Source organism: Natrix helvetica, assembly GCF_964273705.1.
Source record: "Natrix helvetica genome assembly, chromosome: 4".
NCBI lineage: Eukaryota > Metazoa > Chordata > Lepidosauria > Squamata > Natricidae > Natrix > Natrix helvetica.
In genome coordinates, this window is record NC_138550.1 from 31013078 (window position 1) to 31033593 (window position 20516).

Here is a 20516-nt window from a genome sequence, read left to right on the forward strand (position 1 = left end):
AGAAAGAAAGAAAGAAAGAAAGAGAGAGAGAGAGAGAGAGAGAGAGAGAGAGAGAGAGAGGGAGGAAAGAAGAAAAAAGGAGAAAGGAAGGAGAAAGGCAGGGAGGGAGGGAAAAGTGAATGACATATAGTTACATGGATGGATGCATAGATAGATAGATACATGAAGGGAGAGATTAAGGAAGGGAGAGAGAGGGAGAGAAAAGAGAGGAAGGAAGGACCACCAAACATGGCACTTGAAATGGCTTCAAAAGATGATTTGAAACAGCACAACTGTTTCAGGGCTGGAAGGGATTTTGGAGGTCATCTAGTCCAACCTCCTGCTCCAGCAGAAGATCCTTACAGAATGATAGAGTAGCAGGGTTAAAAGGGACCTTGGAGGCCATCTAGTCCAACCCCCGCTCCAGCAGGAAACCTTATATTGTCTGGATTATTTTGGTGCCTCTAACTGAGAGGAAAATTGCCAGAAAGGAGAAGGAGTTTAGTAGGACAAGGCTGCCATGCAGAGGAAGGCAGAGCTAGTCCTTTACTTATGACCACAATTGAGCCCAACATTTTGGTTGCTAAGCAAGAGTGTTGTTAAGTGACTTTCACCACATTTTACTCAATCCATGGCATCTCCTGGCCATGACAGAGAAATTATATCTCATTGAGGCCTTTGAGGAGAGGAGAAGCCACTCAAGCTGCCCCTTGCTCACCCAGTTACATGACAAACCAGTCACATGACCAACAAGCCATGCCCACCATCACATGACCAGCAAGCCACGCCCTTCAAACAAGCAATGACCACAGAATCAGTAGTAAACATTTTGAAACCCACCCCTGCTTTAAACCCTTGAACAGGGTTACTCAAATGAGGTTTCATAATCACTAGGGGTTACCTGGGAGATCATGATTTATGTAAAAAAAAGTTACCAAAAGAATTCCCTCAACCATCAATATCTTGGGCTGGGGCGAGGATTGTGCATGTGTGTGCAAATGAGGGTGTGAGGAAAACATGAGCAAAGTAGTGAGGAGAAGAGTTAGGCACAGCAGGTGATGAAGGAACATACATCAGAGAGTTGCTGCCAGGACTTTCATGCTAGAACTCTCCTTGGTGTACTCCTGCCTTTCTGCAGGTGCCACAGCCTAGAGGACTCCATCACAGAGCGAGCATAGGAGAACTGGCCTGGGCACCACCACCAGCAGGCACTACCTACAAAGGTGGGGAGAAGGAAGTGGAGGAAAGGAAAAAGTTTCATTCCTTATTTTTGATTTAAGAACAGTGTTACTGTGTTTCCCAAAAATACACATGTCCTCATAATACAGCCATGCCACATTTTTCTGGTGGGCAAAAATATAAGTCCCCCCTGCATATAAGCCCCCCGGACAACCCCCCACCTCTAGCCAGGCAGAGCGCCACTCTCCAACCTAGCAGTATCCCAAAGGTTCCAAGCCACAGGAACCTGGGGGGAGGCAAAGGTGATTGTGTTGCTTGGCGCCTTCGGGATACTGCTAGGTTTGTGAGCAGCATTGTGCCCAGCTGAAGAGGGGGGTTGCCGGGTGGCTGTTCTCTTGCGAGCGGGCTCCCAAAGAGCCGGGCACAGCCTCATTGGCGAATGGCTGTATTGCGCTGTCGCAGCAACACAACACAACAGCCATTAAGCGACCACGATCACAAGCAGCCACCTGGCAAACCCTCTTTGCAGCCGGGCACAGCGCCATTCACTGACCTAGGGTATCGCCATGCCACGTGAGCGCCTGTTTGCCGCCCAGCTCCCGCGGCTTGGCGCCTTCCAAATGCCAGTGAATGGCGCTCTGCATGGCTGGAGAGGGGGGTTGGGCGAGCAGATGTTCCGCTCTCGCTCACCCACCTCCGAGCCTCACGATGCATGGCCCAGCTCTCATTACGGAGTCAGGGCACCTCCGCCGCTGCCGCCGCTGCCATCCCAGTCTGCCTTTTTCCGCGGCTTCCAACCCGAGTCTTTCGGCAGTGGCCGCTCTGGGCACACGCTCTATGGTTGTACGCTCTGCAGGCAGCTGGCCCACAACCATAGAGCGTGCGCCCAGAGTCGCCACTGCTGAAAGACTCGGGTTGGAAGCCACGGAAAAAGCCAACCTGGGATGGTGATGGCAGCGGCGGCGGCGGTGCCCTGGCTCCATAAGGAGAGCTGGGCCATGCATCGTGAGGCTGGGAGGTGGGTGAACGAGAGCGGAACAGCCGCTCACGCAACCCTCCTCTCCAGCCGTGCAGAGCGCCATTCACTGGCATTTGGAAGGCGCCAAGCCGCGGGAGCCGGGTGGCTGCTCATGAGCGTGGTCACTTCATGGCTGTTGTGTTGCGTTGCTGCGAGAGCACAACACAGCCATTCGCCCATGAGGCTGTGCCCGGTTCTTTAGGAGCCCGCTCGCAAGAGAACAGCCGCCCGGCAACCCCAAAACAATAAACCCCCCATAATAAAGCCCAAGCCATATTTTGTAGGTAAAAAGAAAATAAGACCCTGTCGTATTTTCGGGGAAACACTGTAATGTAAGTCTGCATATGAAAGAAAGATGATAATTGTGTAACTTACAGCCTGTATTTGAGTATGGGTGTTCCTGGAGGCCTGAAGAAATATTTCAAGGTTCATCCAGTCTCAAAAGTGTGATAAAAGCTATATTAGACAGTCTAATAGCAAAGTTCCCTACCCCCATCCCGACAGCTGGGTGTTCTATGCAATACATTTTTTACACATCAGTGAAAAATAGTTTTACAGTTAGGGGCCTGTGGTTTGGTGGCATATGTTCAATGTAACAACTTCAGTAAAGCACATTGTTAAATGCATTGTGCGTCTTTAACTTTGGTTATAAATCATGAGTAGTGTCTTTAAAGAACACAGCATCCAAACACTGTTTTCAAACATTTAAGATGTTAATGGGCTTTGAGGATTGGAACTGATCTTGTACAGCAGCAGCTTTTAATGCCAGGATGAAATGGACTATGTGTAAAAACTTCTGCTGTGTTTTCTCTTGCATAGATATGATCAGAAGGACTTTACATCTTAAGGAGTTAGAAAAGGAATCTATAGTTTTAGAAATAACAGAGCAGTAGAAACGGAGAGTCCATTTCAAAGTCAGGCTGCTTGAATAGATGGTGGTAAATAGGTTTTTTTGAAGACGTTAACCTGTCACGATAAAACTGTTTTCCCCTTATAAGAAAGTGAGCATGGGAGGAAGATTTGTTTTTAAAGTGAGGGAAACCATTTCTTGGGACTGAGTATGTTTGATAGATTATTTTAAATTTCTAGACCATCTTCTCTGCTTTGCTTATTGTCCCGGGTTACTGAGCATGACAAAATGCTGAACTGGAACAGATATAAAAAAAAAATCAGTTCCATAGAGAGGTAGTGTAATGTAAGATTATATTCTCCTATTCTTTTGCTAAATTTTGAGAGAGGTTTATCAATCAACTGAAAGAATATTACTTTTTGTTACTTATCTGTGTCAGTGCACAGAATCATGTAGGCTCTGCTGTTATGTGTTTTCCCAAACTTACTGTATGAAGTAGGTATCTCAAAGGATTTGGACATGAGTTTATTTATAGATCAGCCATTGTAATAGTTCTGAACATTTCAATTTTCCACATTTGAGATATTTCTTACATCTTTTATTTAAATGAGACTTAATTCTATGTCAGCAATTGTCAAAAGATTCATACAAGAACCTTATTTGGAGATCCCAGTACCTGGGAGTTACGTGTAAATCATATAGTCAAATTGAAATACAAACTTTTATGGTTATTTAATAGCTCAGTACATAAATCAATAATAGTAAACATCAGGAAACTATGTAATAGTAAACAGCAGGCAATTAAAAAACTGTGGAGGAGCAAAGACTACCTCAAACTGCTTTAGTTTATTTCTCTGTTGATTTAAAATGTGAATAAAGCATAATAGTACAAAGAAATGGGCATCTGGAACAGCTGATCCAGAATAAAGTTCAGTAATCACTCAGTCTAATTTTATTTAGAACACCATATAAGCAAAAAATGTTATATATTTTTTCCATGTACCTATGCCATATTTTTATGGCCTTCAACAATTTCATGTGTATTGCATCATACTAGAAAACTGCAGTCATTAGATACAGTTCCATGCTGTGCTAACGTAATACATACACTGCCTAATTGTAGAGTTATAGAAATAGTACTGGATGTAGTCAACATATTACGTACACTGAGCTAAAATCATGACTAGCTGATCAAATTATAATAATTTACTTCATATATTTATAGTGGTCTGCTTCAGACAAAATAGTAAGCTATAAACTCCAGCTGACAAACCACTATGGCTGGATTCACACATTGTTCTAGCAAATAAAATATCAAATTTTCTTTAGCAGAGGGTGAGTACAAGGGCTACAAACAAGACTATGACCTATTAGTATTGCATTTAAGTTACGTTATACTGGCTATTATGCAGCTTCATGCTATGGTTCATTTCCCAGCACATGTCTTACGTGTCTTTTCTTTTCTTTATCACTAGTAACAGTAATTGTGAACAGTCTGGTGTGTCCAAATTCAGGTTGAACAAAGTACCGTAGATATTTTAAATTCTAGATTTTCCATGTTATAAATGAAAATATTTCTTCCTTCTCTAAGGCAGTTTTTGGAGTTCAAAGGCAGAACTGATAGTGACCCACTTTAGTTAACAGGGTTATTTTTAAACTAACCTCTATGCTATAATGTATTTTTTTCCATCTTTCATCTAATCTGGTTTAAAAATTTTATATACATCCTTTTAAAAATTGATTAGTTGGAGAGCTGCTTATTTTTTCTGTGCTGAATAATAAGAATGTTTATGGAGTCCTTAGTGCTCTCTGAGCTTGGTTGTTTGAGTCCAGATATTTCATTAGCCAACCAGGTAACAGCTTGATGATATAACTTAGTCAAGTAATGAAACATCTGGAAGCAAACAAGTTTAGAGAGTATCAAGGATTTCACAATTCAGCCCTGAACTACATACATTCTCTTCTATTGGAAGAATGTTTATATATAAAAAATAAAAAGTATTGCACACCAGATTTGGTATGGAGTAATTTAAAATGACCCAGATTTGGATTTGGGAACACCAGGATTTAGCCAGACTTGTCATGAGCTGATTTTAGACTGCAGATGGGAACTAATAAAGATGCACTGCACTCCAGAATTCCCCAGCTGCGTGGCTCTTTTTATTCAAACAGGATTTGGAGTAAAATCCAAACCCAGAGAGAATGGTCCCTGAATGTACCGAGCCCAGGATTTTGGAAAGTCAGCAACCTTGGCAGTCCATTGCAGAGCCTTTTTAAGACCTTGTTGCCCAAAGGCTTTCTGAACACAATGAAATGTTAATGCAGTCACATTATAAACAAGCTTCCTCCTTTCCCTCCAATGCTGGAAAATATTACCTGCTTCAAGTTTTGCTTTGATTTCATATTTTCCTTTCTGTTGTCATAGAACAGAATTCTATTTTATTGGACAGGACACAGAAATGTCAGAATGTAGGATTTTTGTTTGTTTGTTTCTGAACCTATATGTTTACAACTCATTCACCAGCCTAAACTATTCAGCCAGATGTCATTGAATTGGGCTAAAGCAGCTATAGTTGACACGGGGTTTCTCAGATTGCTAGCACCAACTTTGTTGAGTTTGTTTAAACTCAACCGTTACAGTGGTTGTGATAAATATAGGATAAAGCATTTTGCAGCTTATATCCCGTTTCTTGTTAATAGAATAGAATAGAATTCTTTATTGGCCAAGTGGTGATTGGACACACAAGGAATTTCTCTTTGGTGCATATGTTCTCAGTGTACATAAAGAAAAATAAAATAGAATACATTCATCAAGAATCATAGGATACAACACTGTGATAGTCATAGGTTACTAATAAGCAATCAAATGATACTAGGAAACAAATAAAACAATATAAATTGTAAAGATACAAGCAACATGGTTATAGTCATAAGTGAGAAGAGATATGTACTAGGAAGGATGAGAGGAATAATAGTAATACAGTCTTAGTAAATAATTTGACAGTGTTGTGGGAATTAGTTGTTCAGCAGAACAATGGCATTTGAGAAAAAACTGTCCTTGTGTCTTTTTGTTCTGGTGTGTAGTGCACTTAATACTTGCAGAAATTATTTGGAAGTGAGTGTAGATTGACATGGGCTGTTCCCTAGTCTGCTTCTTATCCAAGAATCACTTAACAAATGTTTTGCCAGTATAAAATATAAGTATAATCTTTAATGTCATTGTACTTAAATACAACGAAATTGGTTTTAATCTCACTGGTGCAAAATTATAACAGAAACGAAAAAAGAAAGAAAAAGAAAAAAAAACCTAGTGTGTGCATGCAGTGATTGTGGTTGTATTTAAAAGTCTCACAGCCCAAGGATACAAACTATCTTTAAACCTGTTTGTTCAGCTGGCTATACTTTGATGCCTTCTGCCTTCTGCCTGATGGCAAAGAGACACTGACCAGGGTGTGAATCATCTCTGAGTATGTTCCTTACTCTGCTAAAGCGGCGAGATCTGGTGATGTCATCCAGTGGTGTCAGAGAGCAAACAATGGTTTCCTGTGCCGAATTGATCACTTTCTGTAGTGCCTTCCTGTCCGCAGCTGTTAAACCAGCATACCATAGCTTAATACAATATGTGAGGACACTTTCTATGGTGGACCAATAGAAAGAGGTCATCAGCCGTTGTTCCACTTTTTTTCGCAGGAGTCTAAGGAAATGAAGTCTCTGTTGGGCCTTTCCAATCACCAGAGACATGTTGTTTTTCCAGGTGAAATCTTGACTAATAAGCACCAAGAACCACTGACTCCCAAGAATTTAAAAGAGGAAACCCTTTCCACACAGCCCCCCTCGATATATAGTGGGGCAGGTTCCCGAGCTTCCAGAAATCTAGCACCATCTCCTTTGTCTTACTAGTATTTAGATGTAAGTTGTTTCTTGAGCACCATGCGGATACCTTCCGGACCTCTTCCCTGTATGCTGATTTGTCCCCTCCAGTTATGAGACCCAGAATGTTGTGTCGTCTGCAAACTTTATTATGATGTGCAGTCATATGTATACAGCAAGTACAGGTATGAGCTGACCACACAGCCCTGAGGGGAGCCTGTGCTGAGCTTCAGCATGGAAGATGTAAAGGACCCAACCCTTACTGTTTGTGGACCATCCGTCAGGAAGTACATGCTCTCTTCTCCATAAGCACTGACTGTTTTATGAAAAAGTGCTCTGGATTTCATTGCCCTCTTTAGAAAATTGTCCAATCCATTTTTTTCTATTTCTAATTCAAATTCAAGGCATAGATTTTATTTGCCGCTTGAACAGTCCTATTGGCACAGTTAGTGGTTCTTCATCTCCAGCGAATAAATGCTTACGTCTGTCCTCACCTGAGCAATGCAACATCCCAGATTTTTGTAAAGAAGACAATAACTTTGATTCTGATCTCTATTTTTTTCCAACAAATCTTATGCTTCATAATGAGAAAACTGTATCAAGGATATGCGTGGTACCTGCTTGATTGCTCAGCCCACACTACTTTTTGAATGAGTTATATTAGTTAGATTTTCTAACAATTCAAGTGGTTCTTGTTAGTATTGTCTCTCTCTGTGTATGTGCATGCTGTGTGTAAATATATTTGAAATATACTATGAAAGTTTCTAGCTACTAGGTAAATACATCTTTAGAATGCTACTTTTCTGTCTTCCATCTTCACCATCCTCACATATCTAACTTTATAAATATGTCATATGATCTCTGTACAAATATTTTAAATATCCATTATAATAATATTGGTTGCTATGACTTTTTGAAATCCGATGTTTTATGGATAGTAAGACTTTCATTCTACATTTGTAAACCTTAGAATAAAGTTATTAAAATCAGTGAGACTTTAGTCATGATTTCTTGTCGTTTTCAGTGAATTCACTTAAAATCTACAATAATTTCATGTATTTGGAAGTACTGGCATCTATCAGAAGGAATCAAAAGTCAAGATGATGAAACTGACTATAAACTGAAGTTGTACTCTTTTAAAATGCATTTTGCATAAAAAGCAGTGGAGCGTAACCTTTTGCAGATGTGTATGTTTTAAGAAAAGATTGGATAACCATTTGTTCAGGATGGCATGAAAACTCCTGCTTTGGGCATGGAGTTGAACCAGAACAAGAGTATCAAACGGCAGGCTTGCAAGCTAGATCCAGCCAACAGGGTGCTTAAATCCAGCCCATGGGACTGGCCTGTAAATATCAAAGGACCAGCTTGAGGTGCCTCTGCCAGCTAAAATGGGCCACAGGGGAGCCGTGTGCAGCCCCTCAGTGGCCCATTTTCAGCCTCCACAGCCTCTTGCAGCATTCTGAGACTGCCAGGCAAAAACAAGCCACATTGAACCCAAATAGGGCTTCTGCATGGCCCATTTTTGGCCGGCAGAATGCTGCTAGAGGCCGGGAATGCCAAAAATGGACCACTGGGGACCTCGTGGGGCCTCCACGAGGCCTGTTTTCAGGCAGCAGAGTGCTGCAGGAGACCATGGAGGACAAAAATAAGGTGGGGGCACCCGTGGCCTCTCGGTGCCCCATTTTGGCTGGAAAGTGCTGTAGGAAGTGTCTGTCCCCTTCACTGCGGGCCCATGGAGGAGAACTGCAATACTGATCCAACCATCGAAGAAATCCAGTTTGGCACTCCTGGATTAGAAGATCTCCATAGATTTTAAACCTGATTCTATGGAAGACAATAGTAATGGATTTTCTTTTTAAAAATTGCATACTGTTTTGAGTTGTTAGCCTTTTCAAGAAAAGAACAGTTAATTTCTGAAGTCCTTTGATCAGATGGCTGAATAGGAGATTCATGTAGGTCTGACATTTCTGGAACTACTGAAACACATGACATAATTGACCACATATCGTATAATACCTTTGCAATTTTGATTAAATTAGAATTGATGTAGAAATATGAAAGCAAATCTAAAGATAACATGTACATATCTCCTTTTCTATACCTCTTGTATTGTGGCAAGCCTAAGAAGATTAATCTGAATTGTAAAACTGTGATTTACCTTTTTCTGTCAAAGAAAAACACAAACTAGGTAGCAAAGCAGGTAAAAGAAATAATTTGTTGGTCCATCCCTAACAAAGATATATATCAAATAGCAAAAATAATTTAACAATGATAAACATATAAATAACATTTTGTAAATGTACATTAGGAAACAAGAGTGTTAATCAAGGAGAAGATGATTATACTATGTATTATATATTTTATCCCCAGAGGTCTGAGAAGGTTAATTGCCCCAAATAGAAGGCATGGAATGAAATGTTCATTTTTTAAGTTATCTCATTACACAGAAGCATACTGTTTTACATGTTTTTGGCGTGCCCCATTGCTCCCCAGAAGAGAAGCCCAGCTAACATTTTAGCTTATTAGGATTAGGGCGATACTTCCAGGATTCCAGTTTGGCCTGATAACCAAACAGATGGAATAGGAGGATTTTAAATGACTAGAAGCTTTGCAAGTTGTATGAAAATGTGGAATATTCTCTAGTTGTGCTTAATCATGAAATGTATTACATTGGGTTGATCTCCCAGAGAACCCATTTTGCCTAATGGCACATCAAATGACAGTACAACTGAATAATCTACTGCCCAGAAATGGCAGTACTTTACTTTTGGCGAAGTCTCTGGGTTAAGTGATGTGTGGCCAGTTTAATGAGAGATAACATCTAGTATTTTAAATACTACCGTATTAAATTTGTTATATCGATTTATAAAGCTTAAGACGCTTTCACATATATTTTTACTTCTATATGTTTACTTTTTTACTTAAATTCTTCAGAATACATTGTAGACAGGACAGAATTGATAACTGTCAAGTTTAATTAAATCCACCCGAACTCCTGCTAACATGTTACAATAGAGTAATGAATAACCACTGACTTGTATTGCCTATTTGATTTGTTTTAGTAATCATTCATATACCAGTTCACATTTCAATGTGCTTTTCATAGGCCTTGACAGTAGAAAATAAGTCACCATTGGCCCATTTAAAGAAGAGCCAATCTCTGTTGTATACATTCAAACCAATATATGGCAATATATCAAAGGCTGGAGATATAGAATTGAAGAATTATAAACAAAATTTGCTTCCTAACACAGAGCTCCAAAATTCTTATTGCCATGAATATATGCAAACTTGCAAGCTATCTGAGCAGGTTAACTCTTCCCAGGGTAAGGAAAGAATTCTTCAGAGCTAGACATAATGTAATAGCTTCTGCCTTTCTCTTTGGCAGTTACAATATAATAAATAACAATAGCAATAGTACCTACAATTATATACCACTTCATAGTACTTTACAGTACTCCCTGAGTGGTTTTCAGAATCCACATATTCTCGGTTCTCATTCTACTGACTTTGGAAAGATCAAAGGCTAAGTTAACCTTGAGCTGGTCAGAATCAAACTCCTGGCAGTGAGTAGAATAGAGTTAGCCTGCAATATTGCACTCTAACCACTATGCCACCACAGCTAAAATGCTTATACATGAAAGGTGGTCCTTGCAGTTCTAAAGAATAGATAGTTATCAATTCTATCTTAAATAAATGAAGCATACATATTTAGAATAGAATAGAATAACAGAGTTGGAAGGGACCTTGGAAGTCTTTTAGTCCAACCCCCTGCTTAGGCAGGAAACCCTATTCCATTTCAGACAGATGGCTATCCAACATCTTCTTAAAGACTTCCAGTGTCACAACTTCTGGAGGCAAGCTGTTCCACTGATTAATTGTTCTAACTGTCAGGAAATTTCTCCTCAGTTCTAAGTTGCTTCTCTCCTTGTTTAGTTTCCACCCATTGCTTCTTGCTCTACTCTCAGGTGCTTTGGAGAATAGTTTGACTCCCTCTTTATCCATTCATTGGTTCCATCATGTATTACAAAGAAGCATTCAAAAACTAATGTCTGACATAGGTTTATGAGGAGTTTATAGGTTTGATAAGGAGATGAATGGCACCAATATTCATAAAATAAATATTCAAATAAGGTATCAAAACTCTATTTCCTGTGAATGCAGTTTTAGTTTCTTCTAAACTTTAAAAATCATAACTTTGACTATAATATTACAGGATCATCTTTTAATACAGTAATAAAACCTATGTTTCTTGGTGTATTTTATTAGGTTCTACTTATAAATATAGGTTCTATCTATTAATTCTACCAAATTAGGTAGAATCTAATATGGTAGTTGTGGGTGGGTTATTTTCCAACTTACCACGTTTGCTAGTGTGTATATTATTATTATTTAACTTTTGGAGAAAAACATGTTGTTGTTTTTCTTACAGAAGGATATGTGTGTGTATGTGTATGTATGTATGTGTGTGTGTATATATTTTATACATACACACACACATATATATTCTATATGATCTTCATTTATTCTTTAATAATATTTTGCTTTTAAGCCAATGATAAAATTATAATAAGGATATAAAAGTAAAGCAAATTATACAGATGTTAGGAAAAGAAAGAAATTTTAATTACCAAAACTTTGATAAAACAATACAACTTTTTACTAAACATTAAAGGCCTATAATGAGAAAATTTAATTGTATTAAGTCTGGATTGGGTCTCATAAAAGGCAAATAAATAAATAAAATGTAAAATTATAGTTAGAATATATAACTATGAGTTTTTTATTAGTAATTTATTTTACTAATTCTGGAAATGATATAGGTAACTTCATGTCTTAACAAATGAAACTTAACCTCCCCTCCACCCCCAAATTTCTGCTGCATTCTTTAACGTTTGAATATTACCAATCACTGCAGTTGTATTTATCTAAAAACTATACTAGATGTAACATTATTTCCTACGCAAGATTTATTTACTTAAATTGTACACAAATTAATAATTGAAGAATTGGTCATCTTACAAATTTAGGGTGTGGTCAGTGTGGAAATATATTCAAACTTGTTTTTTTCCCCACATACTTTTCTATGATAAGTTTTTTCACATGTAATTTTGTGTTTCTTTTGCCTCATCTTTTAGGAAATTTGAGAGCTTAACATCTCTGCTGTTTCCTGCTTTTGCTGCGACAATTCCTTCTTGTATTTTCAAACAGAGCTCAGCCTTGCATCCCATCCCATCCTGTTGATTTCTCTTTGGTTACATGGTAAGTGCTGTATTTGCTGTGTACATAGGCTGAATAGTAGTCTTCTTTTTCTTCATCATCATTTTATAATTCTCATAACAGAAATATTGAGCACTGAAATAAATATTGTATGCTGATCCAGAAACAGTCAGTCTTTCCTAATGATAGGGGAAAGGTGAACATACTGAATTAGCTCTCAGAGTTAAGCTTTTGCATAACTTTGTATATAAATAAAATGCGAATTAAAATATGTAACCAAATTAAATCCATCAAATCTAATAAAAGAAGTAAAGAGAAGCAAAGAAATCTTGGACCATAAATCCCATTAACCAGGCCAAAGAGAAAATGCGTTAAGAGGAAGCTGCACTGTATCTTTTTGCATTGTCTGTTGGAATAATCTTCTTCACCCATTAAGTGGAGTGTTTAAAAATCTTAGTATTTCTGAAACAAAAAGAATACACAGCCACTGAGCTAGCGGGTTTTTATACCTTCTTTTTCTGAGTATTGTCCCTTACTACAATACAGAGCCATTTCTTTGTTCTCAGAAGCAAGCAGTTAAATTGTATGTAAATGTATGCAAATTAGATGCTGTCTAATAAAGAGAGGCATTAAATGGAAAAATATTTAGTTTGGCAAAAGAAGAGAAAAGAGAGGAAAAGAAAGCAGGTGTATTTTGGAAGAAATAAATGTATGAATTGCTAAAAGCCCTCCAACTTTAGATGGAGATTTCAAAAAAGACTATTTAAAATTCTTGAAGGAGGTTTATTCTTTTGTTCTTTCATTCTCTGCCAACATTGTATATGTATATGAAATTACATACATATACTGATTATATAAATTTGACACCTTTGACATGCTGCATTCAATATCTTTTTATATGTCTATCTTTCAGCTATTATATCTTTTCATACTCATAAACATGATGGCCTAAATAAATAGGACAGAATTTTCATACAGCTCAGTAAAAACAATTTTGTTAACATAAATTATATAATAATTAAATGCATCCATTGTGACTACTAATATATATTACTAATAATAGCAGAATGATTATACAGTATGGTTCAACACAACATAAAATTCTCTCCCTCTCCCCCTCCCCCTCTCCCCATCCTTCCTTCTCTCTCTTCCTTTCCCCCCTCACCCCCCTCTCTCTTATATTTATCAAATTTATATAGTCATCCATTTCACAAAACAAACAACAAAACTAAAATAATGAGGAGACACTAATACACAAGGATCTCTTTCTCTCTCTTTCATACCACAATAACATAACACATAAACAAAATCATAAAGTATAATATACTATGTACCGGTAGTTAAATAATAATCTCCTATAGCCTCCTCCATGTTAAAAAATAGTGACATGAAGTAGAAAGCTCTCTGGAACAATTTTGTCTTGATGACCTGAATAAAAATTTCAGAGAATCATCTGAATTTGTAGATTTAAGCTATTCCACAAGAATGGAACACATATCAACTCAGTACAGACAGTAGTACTGAAGTTTCAGTAAAAGGAAGAATCGTCTCTTTTTGCAGTCCAATTCAAAATCTATACTGATTATTATTATTTTATTAAATGTATTTGCAGTCTGTATACCAGAAAGTCTGGCATCCTTATTCCAGTTAGGGTCGACATATCTGATTTCAATTTTTGGAAAAGTTATGGGCTCTTAAAATTTCCTAAATTTGTTATCAATATTCTATTTTTTTTATTGTGACAGAAGAGGGAAATATTGAAATATACGATTAGAAAATAGTTCCCTTTAATTTGTAATATGCATCTAGCAATAGCATTATATATATATATATATATATATATATATATATATATATATATATATATATATATATATATATATATAGTAACACAAACACACACACACACACACAGACATATATATATGTTTGTGTGTGTGTGTGTGTGTGTTTGTGTTACAATCAAAAGCTGATGAGAGCTAAATAGCTCGAAATGGATCTATACTAGTCTCCCTTTATTTTATCAGCACAAATACAACACACACACACACACACACACACACACACACACACACACACATATATATATATATATATATATATGCTGGTTTTGTTGTATTCGGGTCTTTTCCCGTGTAAAACCTTACACGGGAAAAGACCCGAATACAACAAAACCAGCATACCTACACCCGTGAAAATCTACGAAAACATATATATATATATATATATATATATATATATATATATATATATATATATATATATATATATATATATATATATATATATATATATATATATATATATATATATATATATATATATATATATATATATATATATATATATATATATATATATATATATATATATATATATATATATATATATATATATATATATATATATATATATATATATATATATATATATATATATATACACACACACACACACACACACACACACATACCACCTCATAGTAATTTACATTACCCTCTGGGCAGTTTAGAGTGTCATCATAAGGCTCCTGGGCCCTCATTTGCAAGGATGGAGGGCTGAGTCAACTTGAGCTCTGTCAGGATCAAACTCAGGCTGTGCGCAGAGTTGGCCTGCAATAATGCATTCTAACCACTTGTGCCACCAGGGCTCCTCATTTATTATTTATGGACATGACCTGTCTGACAAATAATAAATTTGGCTGTTAGTGAAAGAAAAACTAAGAATTGTAACTAGAATTTGTAGAAATGGTAGTTTCCTTTCAGTGTAAGCCAATGATGCGATTTTACTTATTTTATGGTATGTTGCCATTGTTGAATAATTGCAAAAAGGTAAAAAGAAACCTTCTGTGCTCTCTATTAGCTTCAGCCTTTCTAAGGAATTATTATAGAAAATGATACAATACATAAAGTATAAAATCTGTATTTTCAAAAATTCAGGCAGTACCAGTTTTGTGCTTCAATATTTAGAGAGCTTATATAATCAGTAATAAACTTTCTTTGGTTCCAAATCTATAATTTGAATATAGCTATTTTCCTCACACTTTATTTTTAGTTTTCATACTCATATATTACTGTTGTTAATTTGACTAACTATTTTGATCTGGAAATGTCTTCAAAATAAAGTTATTCTTCTTGAACTTGTTTAGGTTTGTCATTGCGTCCCTCCTCAGGATTAATTTCCTGTTTGCTTCTTCATTATCCTGCTCATGTTTATTCTTCAGCACTACTCCAACCAAACGACATAGCCATCGATCACAATCTCCAGCTCTGTTTATGAATGTTAAATCCTCTTCTTTTGTAATTAGAGTATCTTCATATATAGAGATCTCATTGTCTTGCAGTCAAACTCCCACTGAATATTTCAGTAATGTGTGTACACTTTTTTTTTCTAGCAGTAGTTAGGCATTACTTCTTTATTTGATTTTGGAGATCTTTCTCCTAAGCAAGTTGACTTTCTCTTCCTCTGCACAGTGGGCTTACCATCACCCTAATACATATTATCCTTAGCGCCACTGTTCCTTTTATTAGCAAAGATGAATTTATTTGGACTTTCCAATGATACTGGCATTACGTCCACAGTAATTGAAGATGCTGAGCACTCTTTCCCACATCAAGATGTTAATCTTGGTGGGCATGGCTTGGTGGGTGTGGTAGGGAAAGGATTTGACTGGACTAGATGATTTTCCAACTCTGTTAATCTGTTTATTGTTTATATTGCAATTTCTTGCTAGTTGCATATAATGTTGTATCATCATGCCACAATGTATTTGTATTTCTTTTGTACTCTTACTTTCCCATATGGCCACATACCCCAAATTAAAGTAAATTTATAAATGTAAATTTAAGGCATCAAAATATACTTAAATGGAATAGTAACAATGAATTTTTAAATAAAAGTCATTTCTTCCATTTCTTTCTATTTTTACAAAATGCTCTAACATAATGTTTTGCTTTGTAAACCAAAGATAGAATAGAATATAATAGAATAACAGAGTTGGAAGGGACCTTGGAGGTCTTCTAGTCCAACCCCCTGCTATAGGAAATCCTATACCACTACAGACAAATGGTTATCCAACATCTTCTTAAAAACTTCCAGTGTTGGACCTTCCCAACTTTCACAAATTAAAAGAATTCACAGCATTCTTTTAATTTACTATTTCTTTATTTTGTACATTGTTTTCTATGACAAAAAAACCCACAATGAAATGTATACCATTAACAAAACTAAGCGGCTTAGGGAAGAAATACAGTAAAAATTGCAAATTTCAAACCCTTCACTTTTTATTATCAGGGCAGGTGTTGAAACTCTTTTACTGTTATAGTATTCTTGGTAGAAGTACCGTATCTCTAAATGATGTCAGAGACCAAGGCAACCATTGACTCAGCTGAATGTGCATTCCTGCTTTGTGAAATAGTTGGTGAACTGAATTAGTCATCTTCTAAGGTACATGAGGTGAGATAAGAAGAGGAAAAAAATACTTTAAAACCACAGCAGGAATGTACACAGAGATTGCATTTCCAATTAAAGGCGTGTGAGTACAGAGCAACACGATTCCCTCCAAGAATAGTTTTAAACTTTTTTTGGCAACAGGACAGCCAGGGAGCCTGAATAAGCCTCAAGTTAGAAAATGGGATAAGCTGTAAAAACACATAGACCTTTATATAAGGAAATTCAAACCGCTAATTTCACATGTAGATAAAAGACAATTGGACAATCTTTCAACACACAGAGTTTTAATATTTGCCTCTATATGGAAGATGCAAATTGGAATGAGTGTTTTTTAAAATTTTATTGATGTTGGAATATGCATGAAAATGCTTCCATTTAATGATTTATCTATAACTAGTCTCTAGATATCATTCCTAGAATTGATTATTCTTTGGGTAACGGTCAATTTATTGAAATCATTTCTGGTATAAGTGCTCACCAATTAAAACAATGTTAAAGAATGGTAGTTGTGTACTAAAATAATTTTGATTCTAGTAAATTGCCTGTTGGAATAGAAGTTATTCATATTAACTAGTTATTGTTGTTGTTGCTATTATTTCTTTTTAATTATGCAGAGTGGTAATCAGTTTGATTATGCACAGTGCTAATCAGGTTAATTATGCAAAGTGCTAATCAGTTGTTCTCTAAGCACATGGGGAGTGCAGAGGTGCTGATGGTGAATAGAATTGCTACATGGGGTAGTCACAGCAGTCTTTTTTTTTTGTTAAAAAAGAGCAAATGAAATGACACATAATTTTGTCTCTTAAAATCACAACAGTGAAGAAGAGGGCTGTGTGGATCTGGGTTCTAGGAGAAGTTTGAGTTTAAAATACTCTTTCTTTTAAATTGATCCATTTATTAAGCAGGTTTGAATTTATTGATTAGGACAAATAAAGTGACTTTTTCAGGTATTACGAATTTCCAGAAAATTAGTATGTATGTAGCGTCCAACATTTCTAAATCTATTCATATCATGTATTTGTACAGGATTTTGGCCATATGTCTGTGTATATCTTTTGCAGCAATAACAATAACATTTGTGATTGATTCTTTCTAGTGCTTTAATAAGAGGCATGGATATGAGAAAATAATGAAAATTAAGCGATTTAAGTCATTAATTAGATAACTTATTATTGGATTTTTCTGTTTAAAGGATTTGAATAGTGAGGTTATCTATTCTCTTCTCTTAAACTACCTTTCTCAACTATATTAAGATTTTGAATATTTCCTGTTTGAATAAAAGCATGCATTGATTATCTTTATTTTTTATTTAATTTTTTTAGAAGAGTTTAGTTTTCAGTGGAAGGAAAAGCCATGTCCAAGAACTTTGAGTGAGCATCTTGAGAGCAAAAAGGCCTACTTGTTTTTAACAAAATGCTAATAATTTTTCCTTTATAAACCTAACTTTTGTAAAAATGCTTCAGTTTAAGAGGATTGATTACATGGACAGAGAGAAAAAAATAGACATGGATTTTTAAAATACATGTGCTGATTTGATTATTGGTTGCTTTAATCCTTTGAAAATGCATGTAGGAATTTGATAATAGACTCTGTACCAATCTGTGGAATTTCTGTGGAGCTTCATTTATTTTCTCATTAAAGTTAATATAAAGTGGACAATAGTTTCAATATATGTTTAAATTACACTCACACATACTGCTCCCAAAATACAATAAGATAATGATAGTGTGAAGTGGGATTTATTCTTTGTAAAATAATTTTCTATTTTACAATGTAAGAAAATCAGTTGGTCCATTTATACAAAAACAAAATATTAATATAAAAAGAAAGAAAGTTTCATTTTAGTAACATGAAGTCCTTAAACATGTTGCAGTGTAGTTGTGATACCTCATACATTATCAGTTAATGCTAAGACTTTGGCACATAACATATAATGTAAGATATAAGTACACATAATGAAAAAAAATGTCTAAAGCATTCTCTTTTCACATACACTTTTTTGTCCCTGTGTGTGTGCATATTAATGAAATAAGGTGGGAAGCAGTGGTGTGATTCAAAAATGTTTACTACCGGTTCTGTAGGTATGGCTTGGTGGGCGTGGCATGACTTTGCTGGCGTGGCTTAGTGGGCATGGCAGGGGAATGTTACTGCAAAATCCCCATTCCCTTCCAATCAGCTGGGACTCGGGAGGCAGAGAATAGATGGGGGCGGGGGCGGCCAGAGGTGTTATTTAACAGTTGTCCAAACTGCTCAACATTTCCACTACTGGTTCTCCAAAACTGGTCAAAACCTGCTGAATACCACCTCTTATGGGAAGACATTTTTTTTAAATTTAATACCTAGAAGTCAGTGTCTGTTCTTTTCCAAACTTTGAATTTCACTCCAGGAGTGATATACATTCTGATGTAAGAAGACATTGAAGTTCTATTGAAATATGATTACATTTGCAATTAAACCTGAAGGTAATTTGACTTCTATTTCACCATGTTTTATTAAGATTTTGAAGGCTTAAGATCTTGGACAGACTTAATGATCACTAACATGCTTAACTATGTTGGGGATACTGAAACTTACAGAGTGAAGATGTTGTTAGATCAGATTTCAGAATTGGCACAAGGACATTATTGTATATGTCATCTTCATATCTTTCAAATTCTATTCTTAAAGATTCTGTGCTGTTACTTTGTTCCTTACAAGATCAGGGCTGTTAGAATAATTAGGAAGAATCAGAGATATTCAAAGGTGTTCTACATTTCTGAATTTTCAGCTTTAAAATGAAAGTAATTTTCTAACCTCTTTAGTTACATAACTATAAAAATTTTATGTGCTATTTGACCTAGTTGTTCACAAAGCATAAACTTTCTCCTGATTTCCAGCATTTTATCTATGAACTGCAGAAAGTACAAGATTGTTAGACAAGCTCTTTCTTCTGTATTTTTATTCAATAACAATTTAAATATAAGATTACTTTTTTTCTTATAGGCCAGTAAGTTAAAATATTCACTATTTTCATCCTGAAAATGAAATATAAAGTTTTTTTTAAATTGTTATTTACATATACTACTGTACACTTTTAATTAAGGTGACCAGACGTCCCGCTTTTTAACAATTTGTCCCGCGTTCCGCAGCATTTTTAAAAAGTCCCGATTTTTGCCCTGCAGCTGCAGCAAAGCCAGTCTGGGCAGCCCCGCCAAGAGGCCGGGGGGCTCCAAGTGGCCCAGGGTGTTGTGCTGCAGATACAGCCGCCGCAGCCGGTCCAACCTCGCGAAGAGCCCCCGGGGCAACTCAGCCAGCCGGTTCCTGTCCAGGAAGAGCTCCTGCAGCGCCGCCAGGGGCTGGAAGAGGTGCGTCAGGCGGGAGGTGCGTCAGGCAGTTGTCACTCAGGCGGAGCTCACGCAGGCACAGGAGGGGCTGGAAGGTCTCGGCGGGCAGCTCGGCCCGCCGGTTCTGGGCCAGCGAGAGCGACTGCAGGCTGGGCAGCAGTTAGAAGAGCCCCGCAGGCAGCGCTGCCAGCAGGTTGCCCTGCAGCTGCAGTGCCTGAAGCGCTGGGGTGCCGTTGAAGAGCCCCTCTTCCAGGGCTTCCAGCTGGCTGAAGCGGATGGCCAGCTTGTTCAGGCGGCCCAAGCCCAGCAGGACTCCGCGGGGGAGACCAGCCAGCTGGGCCAGGGCCACTTCCAGCTTGTGCAGCTGTGGCAGCCCCGCAAGGCGCAGCCCAGGAGCATCCAGAATGGGCAGTCCAGGAAAGAGAGCTGGCGCAGGGCGCTGCCATTGCTGCGCAGAACGAAAGCGCGGCAGGGCAGGGAGCTCAGCTAATCAGTTGTTTTGGAAATGTTTCGGCCTGAGCAGAAGACGGTGGCGCCGCCGAAGCACCGGCACGGAGATGGGCGGGCGCGGGCAGCGCTTGCCACTGGGGCCAGCACCAAGAAGGCCCGCAGCAGCAGGAGGAGG

At 37.3% G+C, this 20516-nt stretch overlaps 1 protein-coding gene across 9 annotated transcripts in view; it reads left to right on the forward strand.

The window, feature by feature from the left end:
• ZBTB20 (zinc finger and BTB domain containing 20) overlaps window positions 1-20516 on the forward strand; it is a 546378-nt gene that overhangs the window by 137552 nt on the left and 388310 nt on the right. For all 9 annotated transcript variants that reach the window (XM_081950746.1, XM_081950743.1, XM_081950745.1 and 6 more), the window contains one exon: window positions 12035-12158. The gene's annotated coding sequence lies outside the window, so the exon portion shown is untranslated. The remainder of the gene's footprint in view (window positions 1-12034; window positions 12159-20516) is intronic.